Genomic DNA, 15,542 nt, shown 5'->3' on the forward strand with positions numbered 1-15,542 from the left:
GAACATTATTGTAAGATATTATTTTTATTTATTCATTTGCAATTTAAGTGATTCCGATTTGCAGAAACATGCGCATTTCTTCAGAACCTGACAAATGAATTTTATTTAAACAATAGAGTGTTCCAATAACGACACTACCGACGATTGTCAAAAAGATCCGTATAAACTATAACTAAACTCTTGTTCTATTTTATGTGTAATGTATGTCATTTTTCAAAATCATTTACAAATATTGCTGTATACTAAATTTACGATTTTCCCGTTCCTCCTGAATTAAAAAAAATACGATTTAAATTTTTTTTCTTATAAATTTTAAATTCTTCACGTTTTCATTTAGCTGTTCAATTCACATGTGATAAAACTAAACTTTGTGTAATGCCTCCGATGGCACCTAAACAATAAACGTAAAATAATTGCTCACACTCAATTGCTCAACGCTCAAACTCAATTATTTATGAATTTAAGTCACCATCACGGTTTCAAACAAAATATAAATGTATCTATTATATTCATAAAGCTTTCTTACATGGACGATTTACAACGCCTGTATTTTTATGTACGAATACAGTTTGAATTCAATATCTGAACGCATATTAGTTTGCATGCTTTTCAGTTGAGCGCTCGATAGTTGGCTGACAGTTCAATTAAAAAGCATGCTTTTGTATGGCATACCGGTTGTTGAAAAAATCCTAAAAATCTCATGGTTAGCCGAGAAAAGTTTAAGCAAATTAGCCAACTAAAAACTTTAATTCAATTGTTGGCTGGGAATCGAAGTTCAATCAATGAGTTCAGAGTGTAGATACAACAACATACGAATAAATTGGTAAAGATGATAAAACAACTATTATGCTATGTGTGGTACATGACTGTTTATGAATTATAATTATTTGTTTACCTCGTTTTCATACGTTAAGGTATCCTAAATACGTTCGTCATCAGATCTCAATAACATTTTGTGTTACATTGCTCTGCGATTCAGACGATTTAATAGTGTAAGCTTCAAAGACCGGTTATTTAAAATTTTGCTACACCCTACCGAAGCACGTTTCCTTTAAACTGTATGATTATGGTAAAGTTTCAGAAAAGAACACAATTGTTGACAAAGTGAAAATGAATGAATCAGTACTGGTTGCCTTTTTATGCCTATGAAATGGGTATGCGCATGAAATGATAAAACAGGCTAGATAGAGTTTTTGGTTGAAAATGGGGTTTTAGTACAATTGATTATCAAAAAGGAAAGCAAAAATATATCCCAAAATACTTCTAAATCCCGCCCATCGTTTGACAAGACGTTAACTGTCTCTCTCTCTCTCGCTCTTGCTTTTTTCTTTGTTTATCTCTCTCTCTTTCTCTTTCTCTCTTTCTCTTTTTTTTTGTTCTATCAAATTCAGTAAGATGAAACAACAACATTCTCGTCTTCTTGTACAATGTCGTACACGTTTTAGTACACAATCGGCACTCCTCGGTACTCCAATGCAAAGTATGTTACTCTTAAGCATTCATCGAAAGTGGCGACGGTAAGCAAAGAAGTGAGCTTTTCTCAGTAAAGTGCTTGCCAAACTTGGTAAGATGTATTAACTCTCATCACACCGTGTGCTAGGGTCGTGGTTTACGAAGGAACTAAGGGGCCGAAAGGTTTGTGTCTCTGCTAAAACTGGAAAATCCTTTTCCTCAAATTTCCCAGCATGGCTTATCGTATGGGATAAAATATCCCTTTTCCTCTCGTTATGATTTATTTTTACCAACGCAAAATCAGTCTAGTTTTATTTTTGCAAACGCCGCAACCTCTACCGAAGCACAACTCAAATCCTGTCATGTTGAGTTGGAATAAATCTTTGGAATATGTGAAGGCTGGCTATTTTTCCGATAACTGTTTCAGATGCGTATTGTTGTGCAGGATTTATTTCGATTAGCTAACTTTAAGTACCAGTAACAGTTGTCTTCATGGCTTAAGTTCTAAAAGTTCTCTGTTTCATGTGAGATGCAGAAATAAGAATTTTATGTTTGGGTTTGTATCGTTGATCAAAATAATTGGAAATAAACTACAGTCAGAATTCAATACTTGAACACTTTTAAGTTGGTATGCTTTTAAATTGAACGCTCGATAGTTGGCTGAAAGTTCAATGAAAATACATACGGCTGTTTGGAAAAATCAGGTTCTGACCAATTTACAAAATTCTCATGGCCTGCCCAGAAAATTTCAGAAAAATTGTGTGTGGAAAAACATGCCAACTAACAAAACAAGCACATATTCAATAGTTCAATAGTTGGCCGGTTTCGTAGTACAGTCGTCAACTCGTACGACTTAACAACATGCCCGTCATGGGTTCAATCCCCACATAGACCGCGTCGCCATACGTAGGACTGACTATCCTGCTATGGGGGGGGGGGAATCAATTAGTCACTGAAAACCAAGCTCACAAGTGGGTACAGGCAGGCCTTGACCGACTTCGGTTGTTGAGCCAAAGAAGAAGAAGAAGATTCAATAGTTGACAAGGAATCGAAGATCATCCAGTGAGTTACAGACTGTATAGCAATTATGTCTCTGTGTTTGAAAGTCTGGTAAAAAATACTGCTGTAATACGTATTTTATTGGCTATGAAACCTGTCTTTTTAAAGCAATACGGCAAAGTCATCCCTCCTGAATAACAAAAACAAACTGTCTTTTTGTTTTATTATCAATATGTAAAGTTAGTGCCAAAAAGCCTAAAAGGAACAGAACTCAAATTTGGAAAAAAAATATAAAGCTTTCTACGGTAAACGTAATTAATCAAATAATAGAAATATGGTCATTTTTCACATCAAAAAGCTAGCTCTTTTCAATATGCATTCTAAATCTGAATAAAACAATATCTTTTGCCAACTTTTTTGCCATACTTTTTCATTATTCTAGAGATCTATGTAAAAATGAAATTTGTTTAAGTTAAACTTGCTTCAATTTAATTACACAAATATCAATGAAATATGTTGGGACAAAATTGAAATTTATTTGTCAATTCTTTTGAGTTTTAAAACAACACATGTTTGTTTTATTAAAATAGTTTTCCATTATTATTAATACATGCTTATTATTAACCAGCAATCGTACATATCTCTCTCCTCTATTAAGATTTTACCGATGGAAACAATAAGCCGGGTCAATTATCTTTTTCCTTGACTCATAGTTTACACCTACAAATCCAAACAAATGTATTCTTAAATGTTTTGCATTGCACTAATACAAACCAGGCAAGTTAAAGAACACCAATACATGAACAAATTTGTTTCACCAATACCATCTTTCATTTATTCATACTTTTATCACATAGCTCTTTTCTGAAGCAGACTGGAGTTAGTCTGTCATACAAACATCTCTTACGCCTACTATGTAACATCGGTAATGCTATTAATGTATTAGTGTGATTTGCCCCTTCCTTACATATTCACAAACACCACGAACTGTATGTAACTCTCACACCGTTTCCCATATATCTACAAATCAAGGGATCGTTGTGGTTGACGTATTTACTTTTGGAGCAAAGAGCAGCAAAAGTCTCCCTTTGTAGCGTTTTTCATTACCGAATATTTTCTACCTCGTGCCATACCAGAACCAGCGTGTGCACTACCTAACTAGAGCTCGTGTCTGGAACAGTTTTTCACCAAAACGTGTTCAAACGTTGCCGGGAAAACATCGTATTATCAAGGAATCTGCAATAGTTTGTTTGATAACACAAGTTATTAGTGTGCAAAGCAAAATTCGGTGGGCAGTGACTTTTGTTCAATTCTTCATAAACATCGCTAACATAACAACTGAAGTGCAAAGCCAACTAAACCATACATAGCTAATGATTACCGTACAGAAATTATTTTTGGCAAAAAGAGCATAGACGCTTTAAGATATGTAAACAATCCAAAAATAAGAATGCATTTGTTGGACAACATATTCATCGATCTCCATATGATTTGCGAAAATCATCAAAAACCGCCTGTATCGCATTGGTATCCTTCGAATTATCGGTTTTACAAATTCAGTACTTATTTTTTAACATATTCATACATACCTTTTTTTTTGACTGATATACTCTTTCGCGTTTATTGTTTTTTAATTACGTGTAATTTTGTTGTTTTGCTTTATTTTGTTTATCACAGGTTAAAAAATCACAGTGTCCCGTACTACAAGTCGTAGGGAGTATTACAGATCAAAACTGATAGCTGCATTTCAATCATGTAAGTATCCTGATCTAAAAACGATTAACATCGCGCAATTACTTTCAACGCCATACAAACTACTATACATATAATCAAATTTTGCTTGAAGAACTTTTTTCACTAAGGTGCCCTTATTGCCTTTATGTATTTAACACTCCAAAGAGCTTCTAATTTTGTTTCACATGTTTTGTGGAAAGTGAAAGCCATTACATATTGGTACCTATTTCAATTAATTTTACAATCTTACAATGTAAATTACATTATTAGCTTAATAACTTGTGTGCTTATTTTACTAATCAATACTGTGCCCATACTTGTAATGGGGAAAGCGAGACAAATTTATTTCGCATACTGAACACACGTGAGTGGAAGGAGTGTATGCTTTGTGTTTACATGTCAGCTGACAATCAACCACATTCCCAAACTCGATCGAAGAGGAACGATAGTTGCAGCAACCTATATATAACGGTTACTTTTATTTATCTCGTAAGCGTTAATTGTGTTCAGTAATGCGCAAAATGTTCTAAAAAACTCAAGGAAATCATTATTTTATGTCATTTTGACAGCCGCTTCGATCGTTTCCGCTTCGATCGTCCCCGCTTCGATCTTCCCCGCTTCAATCGAGTTTGGGAAAGTGTTTTAGTAAGTTTTCTTTCACTCGTGCATGAATTTGTCTATTTTAGTGTTGTGAACCTAAACCAGTTAAATTGTAGTTTACAGTTCAGAAAAAGCTCAAAACAAACGGGTTTTTTATATGTTTATGTACAAGGTCAGATTTATTAAGAACGTTTTTTAATAAAAGATTAATGCCTTCAAGCATGAATCAATATACATTAAAGTATATGATGAATCGAATTTGTTATAACAATGATGATATAAAGATATAACAGCGTTCAAATATATTATGTAAGAGCTATTTTTGTTGGAATTTCTGACATTTGAGTATGTCGGTTCATTATCAGTTTATTACAAATTAACTGCAACACGGTCTAGACAAAAGTGCATCTTTAGTAGATACAGTTTTTACAGTTATCTTCTTGGTTTGAGTCCAGAGACAAAGACAAGATCCTGTTTGTTGCTATTAAAATTGTTTTCTTTTCACATCTTGCCAAACCAAAACATAATCTCATGGGTTTTAAAGTTAGCAATGCAGGATAACATAGTTAGAATACGGGTGAATGGTAGTGGGGTTCACTTATGTACTGTAACTATATGAGAGTTTCTTCTCTTTGACAACTTTTGTATAAATTCTTACGTTATCGTGATAGCTGACAGAAAAAAATCATACCCTCTCTTCAAATTTGATGCTAGGATAGTAGATTGTGGAAAAGATGTGACACGGGTGTTAAATTTGCATAAGTATAGAGTTTTTTTCTTTATTTGCATTGTCGTACATTTGTATGTGTATGTGTTTCTATATATTTTAACATAATGCAGCTTAATATTACTAGATATTAAGCTGTTTGTTTGTTTGTTTGTTTTTATTACGGCCTGGCCGTATAAACCCCTTTCGAGCAAGTAATAAATCATTTAATTGATAGAACAAAGCTTAGGGCTCACGAAGAAAAGCAATATCTTTTAAATATCAGCAGAGGCAAATCAGAATGCCATGTGTTCACAACACATGTTTTAAAACAAAATAGAATTATATTCTTGAAATTGATATTAAGTAAAAATTAAATGTTATTAAACAAATCTGTTTAATCTTTCTTTTGAATCTCTTTTAGATAAATACTAATATTCAAAAGGCTGGTAACCATCTGTTCGGAATCCGTAACATCAAGATATAATAGCATAAGTACATGTCATAAACATGTCGTAAATTTGTAATATATCAATGTCAACAACTCCAAATGTATATGTAACGCTTTGATTTAGCATGGGATTCAAACATTTAAAGATACGAATAAATTCCCATTTATTCCATCTGATCCTATTCGTGAAACATATATGTGTTATCATCCTCTTAGATGTTATCAAAACAAAAATGTGTCTATTGCAAAGAATATTATTAACTATTAATAGTCAAAACTAAGACAGTTTAATCCAAAGATATAACTGTTATCATTCGATCGATAAAATATGACCTTTTGACGAGAATGCTTACACCTTGCACGACAATGAGATCAGAAAAGATTTCCAGATAAATATAAAGAAAGGTACGTAAACAAATGAGAGGAAAAATGTATGTCCAAGTATTCACACCTAGAATCTGTGCAAATGTTTCACAATTTTTCCCACGACCTATCAAATCTAACATTATGGCACAGGAAAATCGTGAGTTGGTTCGGTATTATCTGTAGGAAAGATCCCTGAATGTTGAGACTGATAAATCGAATTGGCAGCAATAGCACGGCAGAACCTGTTTCTTCAACGAGAATGTGCGGGAGGTATGGACGAATCGATGAACAAATTAAGAACTGTATATAAGCATCTATGACGTTTCGTCGGGACTGGAAGCATAGGAAAATTTGTTGCGTTTTTGATGCTGTTTCAAGCTAACCCGTGCTACTCGCCTAACATTGATAACGTCTATGGTCGAATCATGAAAACAGTTTCGCTCGGTTTCATCAATTGGACCATTTTGTTTCGGTTGATATCGTACGTTCTTCTTTTTTTAAATTTCGAAAACGTTGTTGTCTGGGCACATCTGGTTATGACAGAATAATCTTTTTTCTATAAATCGACACACCAACCTTTGAAAGTCGAAACTGTACTTTAAAAGGTAAATACGTAGGTAAATTATAAATTTAAAAAGACACTTTCTTTTGTAGTGTAAATTAAAGGATCCATGTGCAAGCAAAACCAGAAACAATTATTTTACTTTAAGTATTACCAGTTAAAACAAAAATTTTACCGCAAACTATCGGTATATATATATATATATATATATATATATATATATATATATATATATATATATATATATATATATATATATATATATATATATATATATATATATATATGCCCCCATACGTAGGACTGACTATCCTGCTATGGTAGCAATAAGACACTGAAATCCAAGCTCACTTCACTAGTGGGTACAGGCAGGCCTTAAGCAGGCGGTTGTTGTGCCAAAAGAAAAAAAAAGAAGTGTGTGTGTGTGTATGTATCCTTTTAACAATATCTTAAAGTAAATTTCAATGTTTTTAAAATTTATTGATAACAATTTTCTACCGTAAATTCGTTATATTGTTTTTGTTGTTGAAAATACTCTCAATTAGTATAGAAACAAAAATTAATTTAATTTTGGTCGTTTAATTTACTTACCTTTTTCTATTCATAAATTACGATTTTTTTGTAAGGATAGTATCATATTTGAAAGGTACCATGAGCATGTTAGGTGTCTCACAGGTGGCTAGCATAGGAGTTTTGAATAGATTAGGTTTGGTAAAATGCTTGATAGTTTCCATACACACATAGGGAAAAACCGGATCGTCCCCACACATCTTCGAGTTGCACAAAATAGACCACCAGTAAAAAAGAGCAATTTTTGGAAGGCAGAACCCATCCCGATTGAGATTTTCTTCAGTTCCTGTTTCCGACATCGTCACCCGTTTTTGAAAATCGCGCTAAACGCAAAACGCGCACGCGCGAGGACTCTTAGAGGTGTGCGTGCTGACTAACATAATCTTTTCTGAATTCTTTCTTTCCAGCAGGTTTTCGGCATACTTCCATCGCACTCTGTTCTTTTACTCGTGGGTAGCTGAAGTGCTTTAATATTTGAAAGAGCAAGGCACGCTCTTTTATGTATGTGTGTATGTTTTTTATTACTGAAGCAACCTTTGTCAATTGCCGGTAGCTGCGTCTGCTGCTATTGTGCTACAACGTTTTCGGTCGTCGCTCGCAAGTTTTGGTACGGACAGTATATGCAACACGCTACACTCTCACAACTCAACCATACGGCCAGCGGGACACATCGTTGTCATCTTTAACGTCATCGCAGTAGACCGGACTACTCTCGTTGGCATCATAATCATAGCTGTGTTTGCTTCCTGAACTCGTTCTCGTTTCCTACGCATTTCACACTGTTACTGGTTGCGAAAGATGTGATTCATCCTTTAATTACACTGCAATACATAGTTGATGAGCTGGATGGAATTTGAGTATAGATCACACGCATCTGTACAGAGTGGTAAATCATCGAATTTCGAAGGAAAATATTATTTAAACATGTGCTCTTGTTCGTGTGTCAGAGTTTTTATACATCTTTATTAGAGCGGTATAAGAAAACTGGTGATGTAGTGAGCCAATATTTCATCAAATCCAACGAAGTGAATTATCAGTGAATGAGCGTTGTTCGAGTGCCGCTTCATGAACGTATACTGAATGTATCCTGAGTGCTACTTATCCGGTATACCTTCAGTATACGTAACAAGAGGCGACACAATCATCGTTGATGTCGTGATATGGATACGGTTTTTGTACATAATTCAACACATTGCATTACAATATAAAACAATACTCTATGCTTAAACGTTCGTTTCCGAGATATAAGAGAATTATTCTGATGGGTGAAATTAAAGAATTACCTTCGTGTATACGCTTTTAAAATATGTTAATGTCAATTGTGTGGTTAATGTATCTGCAAGATACTAATCATGTGTGTCAATTATTGTTTAAACTCTCCTCATATCATGTGACATTCTTTAATGAATTATACATGTGCACTTCTAAAATTTGGCGCATAATTACATCACAAAAGCATACATTACGCATCATAATAAATAATGAAGCTAACGTAAGGATAACTTTTTTAGGAGTATGAAATTGTATTGAAGGCCCTAGAATAATGTGACTGAGAGCAAATTAATTGATAAGGACGAAGTATCCGTATTGAGAAATGTAGTGCCTATCAGCTTCATACTACATGAAGAGAAGAAGAAAGAGAGAGAGAGAGAAAGAGAGCGAGAGAGAAAGAGATAGAGAGAGTGAGTTAAATGGATAGATAGATAGATAGACCGAAAAAGAGAGAAAGATAGAAAGAGAGAGAGAGAGAGAGAGAAAGAGAGGGCGATAGAGAGAGAGAGAGAGAGAGAGAGAGAGAGAGGGAGGGAGAGAGAAATAGACTCACATTTTAACATCCTAAAGTATACCAACCGAGTCAGATTGTGTATGAAGCAGAACTGTGTATCGCGACAGAACTTATTGTAGGAATTTCCGTTTATATTTATTTGAACATGTTGATGGCTAGAATTGCACATAGCTGTAACCACAATGTTTACAATGAGATATCAAACTCTCTCATAAATTTTTAGGAATACAAATATAAAGTTATTTAGAATCAGGAAATAGAATCGTTTTACCCTTCGTTTTGAGCTCATAAGAAAAGAAGATTGTATGAATTTGTTGAACCAAATTAAAATATCAATTTACAACATTGTGAACCATAATAAAATTTCTTACAAAATAAATTGCTGGCGTGGAGAGAAAACAATGCTTTTGTAAAGAAAATGAAAGAACTTTTCTACTATTGCATACTTTAAGGAGAAAATAATTGTAGCTCCTCCCATATTTTACATCAATTTCACCAAGTTTTCTCTTTTACGTACACTAGCAGCTCTAGCGGCAATATTATGAACCTACTTGAAAAAATATACCATAATGAAATATACCGTAAAAATGAACAGAATTGACCTTTTTTGCATCATAATAAAATTAGTTTGTAATTCGTTTTATTAACATTTATTTATTTATTTATTTATTGGATATATCTGCTGCTTCATAACCAAGTTTAAACCAAACGTTTAAACTAATTGTATTGTAAAATATTTGCAACGCTGTGAGTATTCTAGTTGAGCAGCTACTGTTACAATTGTCAAACATCAGATAATGGTCACTAGACACGTATGAAGACTATTCTAGGTATCTTTTTCAGAATACCTAATACGCATACATTATTTTAGGATAATCTAGATAGCGTGTCGAAACCGATTTACCAAACACGCCAACAGGAAAATGTATTATCAATGATCTTAGCCACCAAAAGACCGTTCGAGAATAAATTTCTTTAAAAGCTTAATGATTGGAATAAGGGAAAACACTATAGAAAAATGTGTATCTAAAGGATTCGTTTGTTTGCATACGATAATTTCCTACTTTAACAAAAAATTTAATGCATCTGGGGCATTTTCTATAATATCACTACATCCTAAACACAAAGATTTGTTCGTAACTGAATTTATAAGTTTGTTTGTTTTATTTGTTGTTCTGTAGATTGCAACAAGAGCTGTAATTCATTTAATAATGAAAAATGATGTTGATATGAGAAATAATTTGTAATTTGTTGAAATGCAAGAAAAAAACTAAATTTGATTATTTTGTATCAAAATTAATCGTCTGCAGAGTCTTTATTGCATGTAAAGCATTTGGTTAGATAACAAGTATTACAATAATTACATTATAAGTTAGCCCAAGGAGTTCAGGGATTGATTTATGTTTCGACTAATACCATAAAGCTGAGTATATTCGCGTGTGTGTATATTGTTGATTTAAAATTAGCTTTCCATTCATAGTTTCAAACTTCACTTATGTACGATACGGCCAAGGGTACAAACTTCAACTCAAACAGCTTAACAAAATGCCCGTCACAGCTTCAAGTCTCGATTGGACCGTAACCCGGAGGTCTGACTATCGTGTTTAAGGTAATCAATAAATCTCTGAAAACCAAGCCCACTAGAGATACAGGCCAAAAAAAGAAGAATATATATATATATATATATATATATATATATATATATATATATATATATATATATATATATATATATATATATATATATATATATATATATATATATATATATATATATATATGCAGTAACAATAATTTTTATCATAGACAATATGAGTGTTATAATGCCAAGCTTAAATGATTACCACCATACCAATATAGTTAAAACAAGCATATTTTTTTCATCTGCTTTGGTGTTACTCATCAATAGTTTAATCATGATCATAATATGGCACATATAAGCTCAAGCACAAGCTTATAATTATGACACTAAAGGTATTGTTCGTTTCCAAAACATCTCGCTCTTCAGTGCTTCTTAGTTTATGTTTGCTTGAGTAGAATTGTTAAAATGGGAAATTTACACATTACATCTTATAGGAGCAAAACAAATAAATAAAACAAACAGCTTGGTTTCCCCAAAGGGAGCTGTCTTTTACATGTCACACTTGTATCTAATCCTTCTTCAATCTGCTATTTATGTATAGTTACAATTTAAACTCGATTTTTACAACAATTTTTGTTGCTTATCTTTTGAAACAAATAAAAGCTGTGTATTATAATAAAGTGACTGAGAAAAAAAGTGTCTTCAACGTCGAGAAAATTCCATTATCTGCTACGTATACAACCCGATAACATATAGATGCTAAAAAAATGGCTGAACCCAAATGCTGCTACAACATGGCCGACGGGTTCATCCGTTCTGCGCAGTTCCATTTACAACGTTCTCATTTCCAAACGAAGAGAAAATTTGGGCCAGAAAAGAGAAAGGTTAATCTTGATTCTTAGGGAGGCTTCTTGGCACAGTAGTGGTGATATGAGGTAGATTGTGTGCACCGCAGCCATTATTTTATGAGGCTTCTGTGTGAACATCATCTGTTTCGTTTTTATAGGTTTCATCAAGAGGGCAGTATGCTTACTATACTCGCTATAACTTTCAATCTTCATGTTTGCTTGGTTCCAACACCGTCAAGTATGTTTTGTCTAATAGAAACCACAAAACAAACCCACAAAAACTGAAAAATATTTTTCATTGCCAAAAATATAGTTAAAATAGTTCCTAAAGTTTATATTTTTTCTCTCACACTGTATGCTAATAATAAATTTAATTCTTTACAGGGTTTTAAAAGTCAGAATCGATTGTCAGCAAAACAATTTAAGAAGCTCAAGATTCGGTTTTGCTGTCAAAAGTTGTTGTTTCGCCGCAAAGATGCTATTTTCACAAGCGCAATATAATTTTTCAAACGCACAAAGTGTTTTTTCAAGGGCTTTTGCATCGTTTTGCTATTTCAATCACGAAATTTTAGATTAAAATCAGTTTTTTTTATGCGTTTTAGCATTATTTTTATGGAATATTACTTTTTTGTAAAAATGAAAATTTTCTGTGCTACGAGCACTAGAGCATGCATAGCATATATGAAGTTTGTGTAGATTTTTGCTCAAAAAAACCATATGTTTACAAAAAAACTAAATGCTTCATAAATATAATGCTAAAATGGATACAACAATTGATTTCAATCAAATCATTTCAAAATCCGTGTTTTTATTTGCAAAATGATGCAAAAGGCACCTGAAAAACCATCTTGTGCGTAATATTGTGGGTAATATTGTGCCTATGAAAATATAATCGGTGCGGCGAAACGACAACTTTTGACAGCTAAACTGTATCGTAAGCTATTCAAATTGTTTTGCTGACATTCGAATCTGACTTTCAAAATCCTGTATTTAAAATTTTCGAGTAACTAAAACCAGGTAAAATCAACAAAAACACATTAAGTAGCAAAATTTAATGTAAACCGTAACGAAAACAGTTTTCAGTATCTATTTTTCTTTTTGAAAGTCTCGCCTTCTCCAAAGCAGATAAGTTACAGAGTTTGTTCTTATGGAGCATTCAAATGTACTTTAAAAAATAAATATGTCTAAAACATGTGCATATTTGTTGTAGTCTAGTCTTTTTTTACTTTTTGAAAAGTGAATAGATGAATAGTTTGTATTGCAATTTCATCGTTTAACATTCGAATCTCAGACAACTGATCTTCCCTCATGAAATTTAATGAAATCTGTATCATTTTCTAGATAAAATAAGAACTTACAATTATTTTTAATATTACTCAATTAGATATTTGGCATTTCAAAAGAGATACGAAGAAAGTAAATCATTCAAATTGGAGTTTCGTTCAAATAAAATTTAACATTTGCTATTCAACATAAGTATTTACTTGGCAAACGTAGTGTCATACCGGTCACATAGTATTAGCATTGTAATAATAATATTCGTGATGCCAGCATTCAATATGCGGGGTTGACCATCACGCTAAGAGTAAACGAATTAGTAACAGATAGCCAAACAGTTATAATGGCAGGAATACTCCGACTACCGAAGTTGTGCCTAATAGCAAGAAGAACAAACAAATCATTTGTATGAAGTACATAAGTTTGCACTATTCTCTCTTTTATCTCACTCTGTACACGCAATGTAATGTTTTGTATTAATAACTTGCATGTTTCGGTTGAAATCAATTTAAATACTTTTTTCTGAGCCTGACGAGATCAAAGATAACTGTTCTTGCTTTATACCAATGATCTACCTCTACAGCGACTACTTTGAATTGTTTCATATTCACGCTTGAAATGTATATTTTAAAATGCTGATCTTATGTAACGAAAAAATATTTACCTATTTGTCATCTATGGTTTTCATCTGCATGAGTGGAAACGGGGGAAGCTACTCGAAGAAAGAAAACTTGATTTAAGCTTTTTGATATGCCTGTTAATGCAATAGCTACTTGGTGCGCAAAATGTTGTTTACGCTATGTAAGCTTGGCTGGTCTCATTGTTGGCACTAATGGGATAATAATTTAGTCTTTTTTACTGCCGCATCGTTTGTATGAGTTCTACACCATCATTGAACATTTGTAGCAATGAATAAGAATAAAAGATGCACAATATTCTGAAGGCGTTTTCTATCGTCATGCATTGTCATATTCGATGGTACCATAGACAGTCGAGGTGGTCGAAAATTCTGAGTCGAAGATTATTTCAGTCATACGATCACAGTGGTTGTTATTGTTTGTACGCATTTTACGTTGTCCAATGATTTGGTTAATGTTACTCAACACGAACATGGAAATTTATGACTCTTGTAACATACTTTTCAACAAGAAAATGTCCGTCATGATATGTTTTTCCTCAAAATTGTCGTAGGGTACTATCTTAACAGTTGATGAAGATGAGTAATGGAGAAATATATTGAAATGGTGTACGTATTGTAATGATTTTTCCCTAGCCAATACCATACGTGACTCTTACAAATTTTATGTAAAAGGTATCTCGCGCATTTTTGTAAATGTATCTCATGCATTTCTCCTCAAAATGTATCTTCTTATTCGATGCAAAAGCCTTAGTCTCTATGGGCTTCTGCTATTTTTGTCATTTGACTATCAGTGACATGAGGCTATAGCAAATAAGTCATTCTTGCGTATGGGATACTCTATACATGATGATGATGATGATGAGTCCTACCTCTTTCCCTGACAATGGATTGAGGGAAACGAATGTATCACTAGAATATTCAAATCAACAAAACATTCTTCATAAATAAAAGATTTAACACAATAGTAAAAAATAGTAAATAGGTCACTAAGGCTTTTTGACTCATTGCAATCGATACGCGTGTCTCAATTCATTGTCGACTCATTCTTATTTACTCTTCTTAAACTGAAATATTTTTATCCATTTTTTTCTAAAAAAAATACAAAAAATCAAATAGATAAGAAAATATATCATACGGAAATAAAATCAGTGACGGGCATACTTTTTTCTCGTGCAATTTGACGACTTTACTACGCAACCGGACATCAATTTATTAAAAGTGTTAATTGTAATTTAAGGATATATTATACCATATATTTTATTAAGGAGAAACAGCTATGTCATTTTGCTTAGCAAGTTTTATATTTTTCAGATAAAAATATATTGAAACATATATTGAACATACTCCTGCAACAGTGTATTATTTTTTTATTGCTTTCATTGCAGATACAGTTTCATACAAAATAAAACATATTAAAGTTTTTGTTTTAAAAAATGAGTTACATGTATAGGTAATTTTTTTCTATAACAAATTTTATTAAAAAGTTTACATTTTCAACCGTTTCATTCAAGACACACTATACACTATTGGAATGGAATGGAACACCCATGTATGTGACGAATATCGTCAACAGTTTTTCTCCAAACAAAAATTGTCAACAAATGTATGAGAAGTATGCAATAATCTGTTTAGAACCGTTCTTGAACGTATGTATATATTGCAAAGTATTGATTTTATGTGATGCTCCCGTGGTACAGTCGTCAACTCGAACGACTCAATAGCATGCCCGTCATGGGTTCAAGCCTAGAATGGACCGTGGCCCCGTAGCAAGGATTGACTATCCGGCTGCATGGTAATGAATTAAGTCTCAAAAGCGTGTATAGGCCGGCATGTCTACGTAAGACGTTACGCTAAATAGAAGAGGAAGAAGATGATTTTATGTGAATTACTCCTGTATACTGGCTATTAAAGCTAGTTATGACCAAATAAGACGAAGATAACATAACAAATAATAAAATTATTTCAGCC

General features: G+C 32.9%; 1 long non-coding RNA gene across 1 annotated transcript; it reads left to right on the top strand.

Annotated features, from left to right (window-relative positions):
* Nucleotides 1-3,524: 3,524 nt before the first annotated feature.
* On the top strand, nucleotides 3,525-9,148 carry LOC120898705. The gene is made up of 4 exons (XR_005738691.1): nucleotides 3,525-3,739; nucleotides 4,129-4,206; nucleotides 5,916-6,578; nucleotides 7,848-9,148. It is a non-coding gene; the product is annotated as an uncharacterized LOC120898705 (long non-coding RNA).
* The last annotated feature ends 6,394 nt before the right edge of the window (nucleotides 9,149-15,542 follow it).

This window comes from Anopheles arabiensis, chromosome 2, assembly GCF_016920715.1.
Source record: "Anopheles arabiensis isolate DONGOLA chromosome 2, AaraD3, whole genome shotgun sequence".
NCBI lineage: Eukaryota > Metazoa > Arthropoda > Insecta > Diptera > Culicidae > Anopheles > Anopheles arabiensis.